A 13,759-nucleotide genomic window follows, 5' to 3' on the forward strand; every position below is an offset into this window, starting at 1 on the left:
ACAGAGGTCGTTCTGTAGCCCTGTCAATGAGCCCTTTGGAAACAATAGTACTGAAGCGGCGCTTTACCCACTGCAAAATACCTTTGTGAATAGAGCCCATATATCCCAACAATGCACCGTCTGACAAATAACAAAAGAAAACATTCACAATGATGAACCAGCAAAGGCAACATGTCAACAGGTCGGTCGTTGCAAATGCCACGACAAATTTAGGAGCAAAATTGCACCTCCTCGATGTAGGCAGCAGCCTTTCTCCAAGAGCACGTGGCGTTATTCAGTTGGTGCCAGTGCTCTGTGAAGTGTACAGGGCCGTGTACTTCGTAGGCCTCTTTCAAATATGACTCTGTATTTAGTAATCCAGTGGAGTTACTGGCTTTTTGCAAAAAGCGCATCCGCTGCTTTTCACAACTCCTTGAGTGTGCTCTTTCTTGTCTCTTCACGCGCAGATATTTCCTGCGTGCTGACCTCAGAGCTATCTTCCTCTTTCTCCGCTTCCTCTTTGCAAGATGGCCGAGTCTTCAAAACCTGCAGCCTTCCTGTTCCAGGCACAGTGGTGGCCCGCACTGGAAGGGGGAGCCCACCGTCCCGCTCAGATCCAGCACCCGAGGGAGACGGCGCCTGCCACGCGGAGAGGGAGCACGCGGAGAGCGGGCGGTCGGGAGGCGCGCGGCCGCCGGAAAAGAGGCCTACGCCGGGAGCAGAGGAGGCGCAGTGCTGGTGAATGATGGGTGCGGTCATTGACTGGGCGGGGAGGGGGGTATATCCAGGAGAAACCATCACTAGTGCTGCAGGTGCAGCGGGTATTGCGACCAGGGCCGGTTTTATGGCTCTGCGACCGGTGCAGCTGCACCTGCCGCTCACTTTGGTCGGAGGGAGATCGAGGGCGCTGTGTTTAAATATAACTTATGGGTTTAAAAGTCCGTGAACTTCCTTGTGCCCCCAGCAGTTTCAGGGAACATTTAAAAATGTCAAGATAACTCTGCTGATGAATGTTGCTGCTGGTGAGAGATCGGAATGTTGCCTATTGGCAGTTTTGAGCATTCGAAAGTAGGGCAGGGATAATGTGCCTGCAGCTAATAACGTGTACCAAGCAGATCACAAAACTGAGTGTGAGCGAACTTACAAACGAATAATAAATATAATGCGGCTCAGACAGGAACTGTGGAGGGGTGAGGGCCACTGCCGGAGAGAGGGAGTGAGGGAATTCGTGGACAAGGAGGTCATAGGGGGAGCCATAAATTAGAATGTGGCACCGGGCGCCACCGGCCCTAATTGGGACTACTGCACCCCGATTACCGTTGTGTTTTACATTAGCCACTCTGGAGAGTGCCTGTTGTCCTCGATTGCATTAGGCCCCGGGCACCCAGAGTTTTCCTAAGGATTTTTGGGGCACTGGGCAAGACAGACTGCACAGGGGCCCTTGTTCGAAACAAATCATGCTCTGGTAGTTCAGTCCCATGATGGCGAGCAGTATGAAACAATACTGTAAAGGGCGAGATGGACACATAGACAGATGTGAGATAGAAAGTGTACTTTCTCTGGGGCCCAGGGTAGGTCCTCGCTTTGACCATGTCTGAAAACGTCTCTGCTGGCATTCTTCCTACACCTTAGCTTAATGGCAGACCACACCTCATACTTAAGTCAGGGGAATCCATGAGAAAGGAATAGGATCCCAGGGGTGAGGGGCACGGAGTTATTCGAAATTCACAAAGTAGATAAGGAAAGAAGATAAAAGTGAAATATTTCTACTCAATTTCTAAACCAATACATCTAACAAACAGGATATCTATAAATGGAAGTGCAGTTTTTAAAGTATTTGACAAACTCATACTTGTGGTTGCAAGTTTTGAAGACCGCCCACACTGGCCTCGTGCCAGGTGCTTTTTCATACATTTTGAGATCCCTTACTGTTTATTATTGTGTTCTGAACGAGTGTGATTACTCACTCACCAGCACACACACTCACTTACTTATTCAGCCATACTTTAGAAGTCACCTATTCATTTATTTTCTGTGCACCTGATATGGGACTGACTCTACCCCATCCCTAGTGGTTGTTCGAATACAGATGCATGAATTCTGCCTGGATTGATTTTCGTTCCAACTTGTTAACTGGGCCCAATGTTTAGCTTTTGAAATCTCATTTGATAAAATGCACGCATTTTCAACAAGCATTAGCAAAGCCAATGTGTCTAGCCTTGTGCTTTTTATGTATTTAGGTCGTATAAACATGAAAAGGAGCAGGCCAGCAGCCTGGGTACGCCAGCTCCGGCCCTGAGGTACACTCGTCAGACGGCTGGGCACATGTATGCAGGAAACATGTTGTCGCTCACAGTCCAAGACACACACTGGATGAACTAGGTTCACCACTGCCCCAGGCTGCATGATGTGGTGGGCAACAGAAAGTGTTAATGACACTTACACTGAAGAAGACTGCTGACTGAAAGGCTCTTTGTGTTTGAATAGATGTATCTCTTTTTGTTAAGAATCTTTTGGAAAGCATGAGGCCAGACCTAAAAATGTAGCTACAAATATTCACATTTACACGGAACCATCCCTAAAATGTTGTCTGAATAGTGACAAACTTGGAACCAGGCCTGCCTGGAACTCTGTCCTGAAATCTCTCAATTTACCTGTAGGTCCTTCTCCTATTAATCAAATAAAACACAGATGACCTGCTACACCCAAGCAACATTGCATGATTGTCAACGAAACTCACCTTGTTCTTATCAATTAAAAAATATTATTAAAGTACATTTGCACACCTTTTTGAACAATGTTTTCAAGAAAGGAACCTTGGTCCCTTAGCTGTGCCAGAGAGGGCGTGGGTGCCTGTCTCCTATGAGAGGAGCCTGGTGCGGCCTCCAACGGACCCTTTGCTAGTGCTCGATCTAATGTCACTTACAGGAAGTCATGTGATTCTAAACAGTGGCCTGTAAGTGTCAAAAAGAAAAGAACAAGGGAAACTCTTCTTTTACAACGAAAATGTTAGATAAACCAAGAGGCCGTTTTAGACACAAGACTCTCTTTAGTAAATATTAATAATAATAACCCAGTATTTGTAAAGCGCGAACAAATCACCCTTAAGGGTCTCAAGGCGCAGTTTGGGAGATTAAGCGAGCTATCGCCCAGAGTCACATGGTGCTGGGCTGAGCTGTCGCTGGGAATCGAACCGTGAGCCACCATGCTTCGGAGTCTGCAGCCCCGGCCGCTGCGCCACACCTCTCCCTTTCTTTCGACATTTAACTGGAATCAAGTGGAATTCCTGAATCCAAAAATGCTTATGGCCCCAGTGTGATCTAGTCTAGAATTAAGTGACCCAGTGAACAGGGACAGTTGGCCAGTGATACAACTATTGAGTGGGGAAAGGGTGGTGCAAGCAGAATGTGAGATGTTCCCTTCACCTTTTTCTGTCCAAGTGAACACAATAAAAAGGGGGGAGGGTGAAAAGCGCGGTGTTTTGGTGCTCTAGGCAACGAGTAAAGATTTACACGTTTACCAATGGTCTATTCACAAAGGCATTTTGGAGTACATATAGGAGTATTTCTGCAGTTGTATTAAGTACTCTTACACGTCATTGCAACTTACATTTAAAATGTGGCTAAAATTGGACTATTTGGAGAACAATAATATGCATTTAGTAAACATATATATGTGTGTGTGTGTGTGTAGATATGTAGCTATTATTTACCTATATATTTTAAATATAGAACAAAAGAAAAATGCTATAGCCCTGTTAACCTCATTTTTACCGAAATGTCATTAATTTAAATATATTAAATCACAATGAAATCATTTTTAAGAAAGTCTTATTTAAAAGCACTACCAAAAGTTAAACGTTTTTTACTTACTTATGTATTAAATTACAAAACAATGTATCTAGATATCAATTTAAATTAAATTAATTAAAAAAATGACATTTATTTTAAATTAAATAGGTTATCAAAATATTTTGGCATAAATATTTTTTATTTATATATACTTTTTAACATTAAAATAAATATATATATATATTTTTAAGAAGTCGAAATAAACTAATTTATCTTAACATTATTTCAGACAGAGTTCAATTTTAAGTCCGTGCCTCCATTATTATCTATAGGAGGGTGCTGCAGTATCAGTGGTTGGCCATGTGTGGTGCTCGAGTTACTCCAGGTCTGAGCTGGAGAATATGTACTACTGTTTTGGGTCTTTTTTTGCCTGTAGTAACTATAGAAGTGCTTTTCAATGGGTTACTCTTTTGTTGGTGGGTGTCTGTCCCTCCCTAAGCCCATCCTTGGCCCTGCCTAAGCCATCCTTACTCCTAAACTCTTCCCATTTAGTAGTATGTATTTCACTCCTCGGGTCCCTCTGAATTTTACATCTAAGTAGTAAACTTACATGTGTGAGGATCTCTCCATAGAAAAGATAGGAGAGGTGGAGGTGGAGACTTGCCACTCAGAGGTTTGTGAATTGCATATTAGAACATTGGAACGTTGGAAGCTCCATTGAAAACAATGGAGTGCTCCGGGCTCATAACGGCGGGTATAAACCCGCAGCTCCAACATTCCAATGCTTCTTTGTGGCTGTGAACAAAGGCTTCAGGGAGCCCGAGGGAATTTCAATCCCCTCGCGCTCCCTGATTCCTTTGTTTAATTTGTTAGAACATTCTGCCCTCTAGTGACATATTGTTCTAATAGCCTTATAGCCCTTCGTAGCAGGGCTATACCGGCTATTAAAGTCCCGCTACCTTGTTAAAGTCCCTCTCCTTCGGCTCGGGCCTTTAACGCTGCAGCGGGCCTTTAATAGCCGGTATAGCCCGCTACGGCAGGCTATAAGGCTATATTGTAGTGAGCAGTATTACTGTGTTGCTATTTTACGTACTACAAAATGCAGTTTGTGAATTGGGCACTCTGTACTTGCTTCAGATTAAGAGAGCCGGAGAGGACACAGGTACTTCATACAGTTAAATATTGACTGAGGGTTTAGGCGCTCCTCTTGTACCAGCTACGTCCTGAGTGTTTTTCGATTGTACAGGCATTTCTTAAAAGGGCGAAGCCCGCAGGCATACCTGGTTGCTCCTGCCTACGCTGCCAGTATTTACAAATAATATTGGTTTCTGAGTTACAAGCGTTTCGGCTGTATGCACATTTCAAAGTGAATCAAAAGGGTACCCTTTGGACCAAGTAATAGAGTATCAAGAGAAATAATCGCACACGTGTCCTGATTCAAACCCAATAATATCATTCATTCATCTAAACCGAGGAAGATTGTATTGCGTGCAAACAAGAATACATAAAACAAAGCTATAAATCTGATTTCATAAGTACATTTATTAATTGTTCAACATATATTAAAATCAAAAGAATTGTTACGTACAGACAATGGTTTAACATAAATAAATAATAACTCACAATAAAAATGAGCGACTTAAGTTCATCACAATAGCTTAAAAAACATAAAAGATGAGAGTCACTAATAAAGACTTAGTACTCGTTGACTGTCGCTCAAGTAAACAGATTAGTGTAGAAAAAGAGGCGTCGACGCGTTTCGATGGCTTGATTATATTTCCATCTTATGTTTTAACATATAGGTACAGACCTATTATTGTGCCAGTCCCTGGTGCTTTTTAAATTAAGAAATGAGAGTCATGAGTTTGGTCTTGATAAAGATGGACATATAATCAAGCCATCGAAACGCGTCGACGCCTATTTTTCTACACTAATCTGTTTACTTGGGCGACAGTCAACGAGTACTAAGCACAAAAGTACCAGGTTCTACGTCCCACATATTGTTATGACGGATGTGTAATGCTTTTGATGACATATTGTTTTTGTCTTTATTAGTGACTCATCTTTTATGTTTTTTAAGCTATTGTGATGAACTTAAGTCGCCCATTTTTATTGTGAGTTATTATTTATTTATGTTAAACCATTGTCTGTACGTAACAATTCTTTTGCTTTTAATATATGTTGAACAATTAATAAATGTACTTATGAAATCAGATTTATATCAGTTTATAGCTTTGTTTTATGTATTCTTGTTTGCACGCAATACAATCTTCCTCGGTTTGGATGAATGAATGATATTATTGGGTTTGAATCAGGACACGTGTGCGATTGTTTCTCTTGATACTCTATTACTTGGTCCAAAGGGTACCCTTTTGATTCACTTTACAGTGCCCTACTCCTTTGGTTTAGAAGGGGCCCCTCTTTTCTTAGACAAGTGCACATCTCAAAGACATTTTTTGTGGTCTTTTCTGTGAAGATTTTATTATATTCCTATTGTTTACAAGCAAAATGCAAATATCATGGAATAGCATTAATATTAAATATTTGTGTAGCTGTTCTTATCGCGCAAAGTAAAGTCGTTTTTGGAGACACCCTTCCACTCACCCCTCACACGCCTGAATGGTACTTCTGCCACCACCTACACGGAGAAACAACAGCCAGAGTGGTTACAACATCACATCTGCAAACCGTGAAACAATAGAACAGAGAGAAGAGCAGCTCCAGGGACAAAATCACACGGAAGAAATGATAAGGAACAAGCAGAAGTGCAGGGCTTCTAATAATAAAGTAAATGTAAAAGTTTGCGTTTTTTCCATCACTTCTTCCAATAACATCACCCAGAAGCGATTCAAGTGATCCAACTGTACATCAGGCGACTTCTCAGTGTGTTTCTGTGTTTCGGAATCTCAGTGCTTAATTTGTGGAAGAAAGAGGGCCGTGCCCGAAACTCTGCTCAGAAGTCTGTGACCAGTGCAATTAAAAGTCAGCGCGTGGAATACCATACCTGGTAGTTTTAAAACCACCGCATACCGGTTTAACCCATTACAAGAGGCTCTCTCCCCCTTCATCTCACTCCTGCAGGTTCCTGCTTTCTCTTTTTGTGACGGTTTTGCCATCTTTCTCTTCCTTCGTCTTTCCGATCTGTGTAATTTCACTCTCTTGTACTTGGTAAATAAATGATGCTGGTCCTCAAAAAATAGGTGCTGGTACCCTCCCCCACCGGCAACCACTGGCTTAAATTAACCACTGCAGCATCTCTCCACAAAGTAAATTATACATAACTCAGCATAGGGTCAGTCGTTCAGTCGTTCCAAATAATTACAAAATTCCAAGCAAAGCTCGGCAAAAAATACATTTTTATGTGAAAAAACTATCCGTCCAAAATGTGAATGGGTAGCCAAACATTTGCCACTGTATAACATATATCCCCGAAAATCCAATATTTGCATGCAAATCCATTCCAGGTTGCTTGCAAGGAAGTGGACAAAATAACATTTCTTCCCAGAACACGTTTCGTGAAATACCACTCCATAGTCTTCCAATTGTCCACATTGGTGAGAATCCTTATAAATAATTTACAAGGTGCTAGTTTTGTTTTGCGTTCGAGTGCCCATCTTGCGCTCCTCTAGTTCACAGGTTTACAGCTTTGATCCACAGAGGCAAGATCAGTGCAAGATATACAGGGCAACTGCTATATAATGGTTTGATTTTGTTTTCAGTGTTTGTTAATGTAACCTTCATAGATATCCAAAAAATCTGGCAGAGATCCAGCCATCATGATCTAAGGTTACCTCATCCTTACATTAGCATTGAAGAACAATGCTCAAGTTGCAGACCCAGCTATACATTAGATCTAAAAATATAACCTGGATTCACCTGGTGGAAAGGCGGGGAATGGAGGAGAACATTCTGTTACCTAGAGATATATGGAACATTGAGCAACATTAGCAAGGCAGTTATCTTGAAGGCCATTTGGGGTTTAATGGGTGCAGGTCATCTGTCAGCCCACAGGTGCCTCGCCTCACTTGCAGGTAGGAGGACCACTTGTTTCTGACAGCGGGACCTTGGCTGCCTGTGCCATCTGACATCTTTAGACGGCCACTCATCCACCAGAGAGCCGCCTCACACTTGTACATGTTTGAAAGCCCGCGCAAGTTAGGGCAGGTCTTCTGGTGTAAATTTACCGTGTGTGAGTAAATGTAAATGTAGTTGAGCTTATATAGCGCACAGCCACCCGCTGTGGGTTTCCCGGCGCTTGCTTAGGGAACCCGTCCTGGTATTCCCCTGTGAGATAGCAGGGTATCCACAAGGTGAAAGTCAGGCATCCCGCCGCGAGGGGCCATTGTGGAGATTAAGCAAGCTATTGCCCAGAGTCGCAGAGTGTGAACCCGTGAGTCGAGGAGGCACCGGGGCGAGAATTATCGAGTCCGTGGAATTTTTAGCCCAAGACCCGCCGAGGCGGGGAATTGAACCCTGGTCCAGGACCGATCTCAGCTTCAGGGTCTGCCGCCTCTAACCCCTGAGCCACACTTCTGTCCTACAGGGCTGAAAACACCATTAGTAACCCCCACCACATTCAGAAAACTCACTGTACATCAGGGCCATTATTTTATTTTGCAAATAAACCCCCTCCTCTGGCTGTAGTTTCTTTCTGAAATACAAAAAAACAAAAAAAACGATCATAACTCCATTACATGATGGACAGCCGGCACTGCAATTTAGCAGAGAGTACTAGTGCCTGGCCAGCTGGACCTTTTTTGGATTAAAAAAATCACCAGGACAGTGGGGACCTCAAAATATGCCAGGTAGCCCTCCGGTAAGCAGGGTAGGCAAGGACTATGTCACACTGGCGTCCCAAGTGCCCAACTTAAAATATACCCCTTAGTTTCCTTTTGTCATTAGATGTGGGTGAATTTTTTTTCAGTGACTCTTTGTGAAGTTCCTTATTTCCTCCCAGCACAAAGTTTGAAAAGTTATCTGGCTTACTTTTGCCTGAGCAACGGATTTTCTAAGACAAGTTCATTTTTAGGGCTTAACAAAGTAATTCTTCCACCAGTAAAGAGCAGTCAAGCAGAAAAATATGCACATATGTTTTTCCATACACAATGACATCACACAAACAATATTAACAGCTTTCTGTAAGTATTTCTTCCTTAGAGCTATCTTTTTCAGGGTTAAATAAAAATGATCATTGCGTAAGAACAAAAGCCTCGATTTTCGCATTAAAGTGGGAAAACAAAAACATTGCAACCTTTGCAAATTGCGTAATTTTTTATCTCTGCAAAATATTGCAAAACAAATTCCGACCACCACCTTACAACCCATTGTTATCTGTCTGCATTACCTGCCAGACACTGAATAAGGACTGTTCCAGGTGAAAAAACACCCACCACAACACCCAAAATAGAGCACGGACACCTGGTAAACTACCACAAGACACCAAAGGCCACACAATCAAAGGTACACCTGAGGCACATTGTGCAGTGTGAAAGCACTAGAAGTCTAGATGCAGCTACGCAAGGGTTTCTCTAAACGTGCAAAATATCACACGTGGTGTGCAATCCTCCCTTTGTCTCCATCGGTGGTCTGTACTTCTGTAATCTGTGCCTTTTGCACCACCATGAGCAGAAGTCAACAGGCCAGCCAGCACTGTGCCTTTTGCACCACCATGAGCAGCAGCCAACAGGCCAGCCAGCACTGTGCCTTTTGCACCACCATGAGCAGCAGCCAACAGGCCAGCCAGCACTGTGCCTTTTGCACCACCATGAGCAGCAGCCAACAGGCCAGCCAGCACTGTGCCTTTTGCACCACCATGAGCAGCAGCCAACAGGCCAGCCAGCACTGTGCCTTTTGCACCACCATGAGCAGCAGCCAACAGGCCAGCCAGCACTGTGCCTTTTGCACCACCATGAGCAGCAGCCAACAGGCCAGCCAGCACTGTGCCTTTTGCACCACCATGAGCAGAAGCCAACAGGCCAGCCAGCACTGTGCCTTTTGCACCACCATGAGCAGAAAGCCAACAGGCCAGCCAGCACTGTGCCTTTTGCAGCACCATGAGCAGCAGCCAACAGGCCAGCCAGCACTGTGCCTTTTGCACCACCATGAGCAGCAGCCAACAGGCCAGCCAGCACTGTGCCTTTTGCACCACCATGAGCAGCAGCCAACAGGCCAGCCAGCACTGTGCCTTTTGCACCACCATGAGCAGCAGCCAACAGGCCAGCCAGCACTGTGCCTTTTGCACCACCATGAGCAGAAGTCAACAGGCCAGCCAGCACTGTGCCTTTTGCACCACCATAGGCAGAAGCCAACAGGCCAGCCAGCACTGTGCCTTTTGCACCACCATAGGCAGAAGCCAACAGGCCAGCCAACACTGTCACCATCTAGCAATGCTTGCATTCTTTACACAACTGTGTAGGCAGACGTTACCATGGAAACGGTCTCTGGAGGAAAAAGCTCCTGAAAAATGTCACTTTTATGGTACATTTTTCTTTTAAGACCTACTTTTTGATGGATTTTTGTAGCCTTTATTTTTTTGTAATGTATACTTTTACTTTGTGAGCTTTGCAAAACTTCAAGAAACACCTCACAATGTTTGCCAAACCAAATTGTGCCCACTTTACATATCCCTAGTGATGCATGTAGAGCTGTGTGAAATATAGTAAATTGTAAATTACTTTTAGTGGAACAATTTTCCCAGACCACTGGTCCAACAGTTATTAAATTGTGCAATATTTGTCGCCTGACATTCACAGTCTTTTTCTCACGCCCTTACACGTCTATGATACAGTTGTTTTATTCTCAAGAGATTCTCAGGGCGAGATTGGGATACGATTTTATTCTTGATTTCCTGCGGCTGTAACCCGCTTCATATGGAGTGGTGTTGATGACATGAATATTAATGCTTGTACCCAGATGTAAATGTAAAGTATGATATTCCTGGTAGTCCTGGAAGTCACCGTTTGAGTCCGAGTGTGGATTGTTAGGTCTGACTTAGAGACACCATTGGATGTTGCCTCATGTAATCAAGAAAACTCATTAAGAAAAAATACATACAGATATGTATACATACATAATGGTGCTCCAGGTCAACGCTCTTCACCCAAAGGTCCAATCAACTGTCATTCACATTCAGCTTCTGGTCACCACAACATATAGCTCTTGGCAATGTGTCCACCTACTTCCGCCATTGGCTCTTTTGAACTGTGAGTGACAGCATTGTGAGTGAGTGACAGCACTGTGAGTGAGTGACAGCATAGTGAGCGAGTGACAGGATTGTGCCCTCCAGCCTGCCCAGTGCCCACTTTAATCAACCCCCTTCCAAGGGGAAAGTCCAGTAAATTAGTCCACATTTGGGGTAGCCCCCATTTCTTCTGCAAGAAAATCCGCCAATTCCGCCACATTCTGCCTTCTTGCCAGGGTGGGTGGGTGGTTGTGCGAATCCAGTGTGATGGCTCCTGGTGCTCAGCGAAGGGAAAAAGAGGCCGATCCCTCGCCTCGCGGGGCCTTATAAAGCTGCTGCCCCCTTGAGCGGCCCACGATGACGTCTTGGGCGCCACCCCTCCGATGTGGCGATACCAACGAAGGACAACTCTCCCCCTTGGCTGCTCCTGCCCGTACCGCGACTAAGGGCGCCCCTCTGCTATGTGCCGGGTGCGCCTTCATAGTGCGTTCACACGTGCCACTCGCTGCGCCCCACTGCATCAATCCCAAGGAGATGGACAATAGTCATTACTGTGGTTTAACCAAGGGCGTAGCCTTTTATTCATATAGACACCACTCATTGTGAAATGATAAGTGACAACCTTCGTCATAGTTAAGCAAACATTGTTATGAGAACACCGTTCATAAGATCAGCCAGATCATACATAATTGTTCTTGAGAAGCAGGTCATAGGGCAGATGAACAGCTCATAGATTGTGCAAGCCACACATCAGTATCTCGACCTTCCTTTACAAAGGAACATTTCAGAGAGGTTAATGTCAAGTGCCAGCAGGCCCCTTAACCTTATTCATCGCCCTCACCTTAAACCAAGGGCATCCCTTTATTAGTAACTTCCAGGGCACCACACCGCGGTCCATCCCTGCCAGGGGATACCTACCACTAGGCAAAATCCCCCAAAATGTTCAATTTCTGGCATCCCGGGGTAGGGCAAAAAGGTCCAGGACCAACAGCAGGTCAGTCCCCCCTCCTGCCTGCCCAGTGCCCACATTAATCAACCCCCTTCCAAGGGGAAAGTCCAGTAAATCAGTCCACATTTGGGGTAGCCCCCATTTCTTCTGCAAGAAAATCCGCCACATGTGCGAATCCAGTGTGATGGCTCCTGGTGCTCAGCGAAGGGAAAAAGAGGCTGATCCCTCGCCTCGCGGAGCCTTATAAAGCTGCTGCCCCCTTGAGCGGCCCACGATGATGTCTTGGGCGCCACCCCTCCGATGTGGAGACACCAACGAAGGACAACTCTCCCCCTTGGCTGCTCCTGCCCGTACCACGACTAAGGGCGCCCCTCTGCTATGTGCCGGGTGCGCCTTCATAGTGCGTTCACACGTGCCACTCGCTGCGCCCCACTGCATCAATCCCAAGGAGATGGACAATAGTCATTACTGTGGTTTAACCAAGGGCGTAGCCTTTTATTCATATAGACACCACTCATTGTGAAATGATAAGTGACAACCTTCGTCATAGTTAAGCAAACATTGTTATGAGAACACCGTTCATAAGATCAGCCAGATCATACATAATTGTTCTTGAGAAGCAGGTCATAGGGCAGATGAACAGCTCATAGATTGTGCAAGCCACACATCAGTATCTCGACCTTCCTTTACAAAGAAACATTTCAGAGGTTAATGTCAAGTGCCAGCAGGCCCCTTAACCTTATTCATCGCCCTCTCCTTAAACCAAGGGCATCCCTTTATTAGTAACTTCCAGGGCACCACACCGCGACTAAGGGCGCCCCTCTGCTATGTGCCGGGTGCGCCTTCAGTGTCAGCGCTGAAGGGCCTTACTTTGCCATTACTTTATTCTTTCTAATATTTAGCCATTTATTTTTGTAGTCATCCTTTTGTGCTGGAACTATGTTTTCCGGTTACAGTGATTCAAAGGCAATAAAAATAAAAAATCTTTGTGCTGCTAAGGATTTTCTTTTATGAGAGGTGCATTCAAAAGAAAAATAATTTCTATACCTGTAGGAAGTACTCAAACTGTTCATTTAAAATATATGCACTTTTTATTCTACATAAATTATTGCAAGCATGTGGCTGGTTTATTTAGATTGAGATGTGTTTTCTTTATTTTTCCTTCTCTTTATTTTTTTCTTCTCTTTGGTTTTGTGGCATACACTTATGATAAATAACAAGCGTGGCACCAGCTTGTCAAGGACATACCTATTGGCTTTGGTAATGTTGTTTTTTGTCATTAAAGTCACCTTGTCTCTCATCTAGACATCCAGGTATATCTCTCAGTTTATTGTGTGACAGCCTGACCCACTTGAAGGCGGGTGCTATGTGCAGAAATACACCACCGCCCAGTGACTTAGCACTTTTCACTTTCTTGCCATGGTTTGAGTTCAGACATTTTCCTTTACTTTATTGAATTCAGAGTAAGATGAGATTCTTACAAAGAAAGACAAAGTTAAAGGTCCATCATCATCTTTTTCAATATTTCTGTTTTTTCTGTTCGGTAGCAAAGGGTAGCAGCTGCTACTCTTAGTTTTTGACAAGCAAGTTCATCTTAGTTTTGTTCAATTACTTACAATCATTACATGTATGTCTCTTATCACTGTGTACATCTAGTATCAAGATAACAGAACACATGTAGGAATAAAAAGTAAACCAGGCTTTATGAGACCTGTTTAATTTCTGTGGTTTCCACTCCACACCCGTCTTACAATAACAAAGTAGTTGTTCAGCCAACCCGGAAGAAATGCTGGTACATTGAGCGTGTCTACCCACGCAAAGAATTCATATTAGAGTACTTATCTTGTGAAATGCAACTTG

The 13,759-nt window shown here is 44.1% G+C and overlaps 1 long non-coding RNA gene across 1 annotated transcript in view; it reads left to right on the plus strand.

The window, feature by feature from the left end:
* Positions 1 to 446: 446 nt before the first annotated feature.
* The window catches only part of LOC146829597 (uncharacterized), a 20,956-nt gene continuing 7,643 nt past the window's right edge, over positions 447 to 13,759 (plus strand). Inside the window, exon 1 of the long non-coding RNA XR_014962273.1 lies at positions 447 to 717. This is a non-coding gene — a long non-coding RNA (uncharacterized LOC146829597). The remainder of the gene's footprint in view (positions 718 to 13,759) is intronic.

The sequence above is a fragment of the Triturus cristatus genome, chromosome 5_2 (genome assembly GCF_964204655.1).
Source record: "Triturus cristatus chromosome 5_2, aTriCri1.1, whole genome shotgun sequence".
Taxonomy (NCBI): Eukaryota; Metazoa; Chordata; class Amphibia; order Caudata; family Salamandridae; genus Triturus; species Triturus cristatus.